The following is a 6,000-nucleotide window of genomic DNA, read 5'->3' on the forward strand; positions in this document are numbered from 1 at the left end:
TATCCTTTAAAATATTTTCATTGGGGGTGGGAGGGAGGCATTCCTATACATGGATTTACAAGCTGAAAACAAAGATAGATCTAGCAGATTTGATTATGGCCACTTATTTAAGTAAATCCTTTGCTACTGAATGCCACAAACAAATGAAAATATATAAAACAGGGAGAACATAACTGTGGATTAACAAGAAAAATAAATGCTACAATAGAAAAATAGTATATAACATGACAAATATCTCACAGGTGGGTATATGTACCTTTCTCATGAACATACTGAATTACCATATAAATAAAAACTAAAACATTTTTTTTTCCTCTCAAATGGTAAACCTATTTTTTAGTGAAAACTCCCAGTGTGGGTGTGGGTGTCAGAAACTTTATAATCCTGTGTTGTTGAACTAGTGGGTGTGTAACTGGTTAAACCTTTTTGGAGAACAATTTTGTAATAGATATTCTGCCTTAAAAATTGTTCATTTGTCTTGCAAGCATTGTTACCTTTACCCTAGAATTTCTACACTAGGAAAACTAAGGAAATATTTGCATTTCCATACATTTATCTTCTATTTACTTAAAATTCAAAAATTAAGAATATTTACTTAAATAAATTATAGCCCTGAAATATTGGTAATAATCTAAGGATTATGAAAGGATTGCCACAGTGGGCTAGAAAGTTAATTTTGTTAATTTATTTTCAAATATGTAATACTTCATTGCATGGATCAAGTTTGCTTTCACAGTTAGAATCTCCACACTGCCAAGTCAAAGACTGAATTGAAAACATAGATGGTACAACATTTAGAGGCCTATGAAAACATTCAAGGTAAACTCCCGGACTATGTCTGGAAATCCTATGGCTTTTGACATAATGTGATTCTATTATATCACATAACTTGAACTCTGTCACATACTAATTTAGTTTACCAAATGCTGAATAAAGTAAAGCTTTTTCATATCTCCAAGAACTGCTACGAAGATGCAGCTTCCCTTGAGAAAACACCCATATCATCATCATCATCATCATCATCATCATCATCATCGTGTGAGTGATTTTCACTTTGCCAATTTGGTTAAGCCAGGATGTACAGTTCTCCAAACTTCCTTCTCTTCTAGCTCTGGCTTACAATTGGCCAAAAGAGGTATTTTCATGAGATTTGGAGAATGTAATGAAGCACCAGCCATTACCCTTTAAAGGTTGCATTAGTCAGATGTCATGATGGACAAATGCAGAAATAGATTCCTGTTTTCTCTTACTTTCCTCTGTTCTCTGTCTAGCTCTCCTTCTTAACTGATGACTCTGTTGACCAAGAGCAGCTCCATGCCTACCACTTAAATGCTAGTCTGTAGACCTACCGTGGTAAGACCTACATAGAGAAGATATCTTCTCTCGGACCTTCACAAAGAACTTGCCCTTTATAGTCTAAGATTGCCAAATAAAACAACATACACTTTTTTTGTCTAAATATGTCTCCATACTTTAAGAGTTGATTATAGCAGTGAAATATTAGTAACAATCTAATATCCCATAACAGAGGATACTTCTTAATGAGTTAGACAATTAATATTGACACTTTATCCTCCACTGTAAATACATATTTATCTTAAAAAAAATATTTGTTGGGGACACCAGGTGGCCCAGTTGTTTAAGCCAACTCTCAATTTCGGATCTGAAGGTTTGTGATACTGAGCTCCGTATTTGGCTCTGTGTTAACAGCAGAGTCTGCTTGGGATTCTCGCTCTCCCTCCCTCTGCCTCTCCCCTGCTTGCACTCTCTCTCTTTCAAAACAAACAAACAAACAAACAAACAAATAAAATATTTGTTGTTCATCTGAAATTCTAATTTAACTGAGAATCAGTACATTTTATTTGTTGCTTCTGATTATTCTAACTCTGATGGATTGATGTGGTTGGTTCTTAGACTAATTGATGACCTCCTTTCCTATCCTCCATTTCCTCTTCCAAACTTTAACTCTTCTAGCTCCTTGAACAATTATGTAATGTCTAATTCCTAAATTGCTTTCTCCACAATAGCCATAGGGACTCTGCACCTCTGATTCCTAATTTTTACAATACTAGTAATGGTGCTAATAAAAACAGCAATGCTAAGGTTTATTAAAGCTTACTATGAACCAAAATTTGTGTTAAAAAATTTACAATAGTTCTATATTAGTTACTCCCCATTAAAATTTAATATATCTCAGAATTTGATTAATACATGGCACTTAGATACCAATTTCCATTGATCTCAGATATTTTACACTCCTCTCCTTCCCTTCCCTGTTTTTCCTTAAGAAGAAATGTAAAGTGTGTTAGTTATTTTGGACATCTGTATTTGACAAGAAAGGAAACTGAGGCACCAAGGATTTTAGAAAAATTCTCAAGGCCATATATTGAGTTAATGGAGCACTTGGGAATAAAATGTATCATCTCTGAGATTGTAAACTGTTGTCTTGACTTTTGTGCTGAGCAAAACTACATACCTCTAAAAGAGAAAGAAAAATAAATCTTGATACTCAAAGAATCAGTCTCCATTAAGTTTCTGTATCTTGCATGGAAACATCAATTATTGATCAAAATGTCCAAATGTAACTCGCTCCACAAGTTATAATATTTATTTTTGATCCAATAAGCTTATACATCCCTTTGCTGTTCTTAAAAAATCAGATTTTATATTGTTTATCAAACATGCGTTTGAGTTCAGGTTCTAAACGTAGGCATGATTTTCACAGAAATGTCTCACAAGACCTGAACAATGGGTTTTATATGTAACCCAAAGAAGATATTTAAGATAATCTCTTGGAATTTCTTGCTTTTTCAGAAGTTATTTCTTTGAGAGTGATTTCAGTGAGAAAAGTTTGGGACAAAAATTAAAGAAAAAAAGAAAATGGCAAATATTTGAAGAAGTGAAATGAACTTAATTGATATAAAGATTACAATGAAAGAGTCAAACCTGAAACAATCTTGTGGAGAAAATGTGAATTCAATATAATTACAAGCATTGCTATTAAGTCTCTAAGCATTCATAAAGGTACTTTTCGTTTGCCTCTCTAATTGATCAAATACAGGATTTCCAGCCACAGGTGTTCACTTCCCCCTCTTTTTCTGACTTGGGGGCTATCTGACCAATACAAGTCATTTTCTCCTAGAAGTCAATCTCCCACATAACCCTCCATGTGACCCATGTATAGTAGGATATTTGTTTTGAAGAAGAGTTACTTATCTGGAAACACCTTATCTAATGTCCAGAATGGAACACAGAGGAGAAAGAGGAGAACCTTGCTGAGAGTAGGAAGGCTGATATCAAGGAGCTGGCTTTAGTTTCATGAGTTATTTTTATTTTCATGGTATGCATAAGCACATTCCTTCACTTAAATTAGGTAAAGTAATTTCTAAAGCTTATCTTTTAATTCCCATAGTGAGGCTATCTTACAAATTGCCTGCAGTATTCGAATAAAACTATCAATTACAACCATATTTGCAGTGACTTAGAGCAGTGTTTCTTGAACAATCTGTGATGAAAGGCTAGTTTTTCTTTCTGATCCAGTGAGAACAAATACTTTGTAAAATAAAACACAAATTACTATAAAACAATCATGTATCTGGATGTTGAGACAATATCAAAAGTTATAAAAGTATTCAAATACTTATGCTCAGTTTCTGCACTTACTTTGTTATGGACATGCCCTCGTTGATGGACCACTCATTGAAAGGCATTGCTTTAAAGTACAGTAGAGTCTTTCATACTCAGTTGCCTGGATTCAAATCCTCTCCCTGCTATATTCCACTCACCTTGGAATCTTATTGAAGTTATTTAAATGGAAAATGAAAATAACACTGATACCTTCTTCTAAGGCAGTCGTGAAGATTTAATGAGATACTATAGGTGAAACACGGGGAAGAATGTCTAGCACACACTGCAGAGTCAATAAAGCTAAGCCATTATAACTACTGTGTGCAATTTTACAATATACAAAGTGTTTTCCCACACATTTTGTTTACTCCTCATAAAATCTCTGTGAAGGTAGGTTAAAGAGTTATTATTATCCTCCACTGCACATTTAAGAAAACCAAGGATCAAGAGTTTTAATGGTTCCTCAAGTGTTTCAATAGCTGTACAGCTGGAAATGATAAAGTCAGGAGTTATACCTAATACTATATTCTATCCTACTACCCCCAAAGGCATGTCAACAGGTACACAAAGTAGTTTTCTTCATACAGAATGAAGTTTTCCCACGGGATTCCTAAGCCTCTTTGTCTTAAACCATACCTTGACAGGACCATCTAGCAATACCCTTGATTGTCTCTCAGTGAGTAGCCTCTTTTTTTCCATAGGAGAGGTTGTTATTGACACTGTATTTACATTTCCTTTTCAGAGCTACTGAAGAGAATGATGTATACAATTCATGCTGTTAGCACAGAGTGCTGTCTGTCTGGGGTTAGTATGATGGCAGCTATATTTTAGATGTTTGAAACACTGCTTGGAAAGGAATTTTCCAACCTAAAGATGAAAGAAATGACCATCACTTTTTTTTTTTTTTCAGTGCATGGTCTGGCTTACCTTTTCTACTTGGATATATACAGACGATATGAAAGTTTCTTTGTTCAAGGTTTCGATGTCTTATTTCTTACAGGTGCAAAGAAATGTTTACTTCTTCCTGTAGTCAAATCATGCATATGAGTTCTCAGAGAGTAAGGCACATAAGAAATTCATATAAGACATTAAACATTTTAGTAATTATGAAATCTATTTGATTCAGAAACAAAGAAAGGAACCCAACTCAAGATGTGTTAAGAGAATAAAATTTTCCTGTGTTGGTAAATTAAAAAGGGAGTTGCAAAAAGCAAATACTGCAGATGCATTTTCTCCAATAATGCCTTCAGGGAAGCTTACTTCCAGAAAAGAAAGCTCTTCAATTATACAGCAGCATAAAATGAGCTTAGTGTAAACAAACTATTGTCCACTACTCTAAATAAGGTAATGAAGATCCCATTAGCTAATCTGAAAACCAAATGATAAAAATGACTCTTAAAATTGTGTAGAATAAAGAAACATGGGTGAAGGTAACCTCACAGTATTCAGAATTATGTCTATGTGCTACACTGCATATATCAAACCTCTAGAGAAATTAGTCTTTAAGAAAGAAACATACACTCTCTCTTCTGTCAAAAGTGTCAAGTAAATGAAATAACTCAACCACACTTGTTTGGGAGCAGCCCTGTGCTCTCAAAATTCCAGGCTGAGGTCAGGAGTGCTTTAGCAACCATGATGAAATGTGAGATTCCATTGTGCCCTAGATTCTTGTTTACTGCACATAAAGACTACACTAGATAAATATCGAAGAGTTCCAGGCATTGCACTGTTAGTAGCCAAAAAGCAAATAACCTTTAGTTGGAAAGTAAAGCTGTCCCATACCTAACAGGGAGGGACTGAGAGCTAACTGCAGTGAGCATGGTAAAGACTATTTTACCAAAGGTGAAGCGAGATTACCATGGCGGATACATTACCTGCAATCTGCTTAAATATTCTCTTTGTTGTATATTCTCAATAGGTGATCCAAAATTTGGAAGCCAGAATGAAAGCATAGACATAGATGAGAAATAAGAATTCTCATTATAAATAAAAAAACCCATGATTAGAGTTCCCTCAGAAGTAGACCCTGAGGCTAGGATTTGAGAAGTAAGGTATTTGACAAGTGATCTCAGAAAACATTGTTAGGAGAGTGGAGAAATGAGTCAGCAAAAGGAAAGCACAAAGTAAAAGGTAAATTTTCAAACCAGTAGTACTGAGACAAACCAGAACTCTGGACTTTCTATAGGACAGATTCCTCCACAGTTAGCTCAGTCCAGGAGCCTAGGAGCTGGGTATTTGTATACTGAATCTATCACTGGTTGGGAGGGGGAAGAGATTACATTTTAAAAATACTGATTTGATGTGTTGCTACCTTTAGACAATTGGGTGTCCAATAGAGCCTTAAAATGGTAAGGCCTCAGGGGTTATAGAGAA

This window comes from Hyaena hyaena, unplaced genomic scaffold (assembly GCF_003009895.1).
Source record: "Hyaena hyaena isolate Hyena2069 unplaced genomic scaffold, ASM300989v1 scaffold_1619, whole genome shotgun sequence".
Classification (NCBI taxonomy): Eukaryota; Metazoa; Chordata; class Mammalia; order Carnivora; family Hyaenidae; genus Hyaena; species Hyaena hyaena.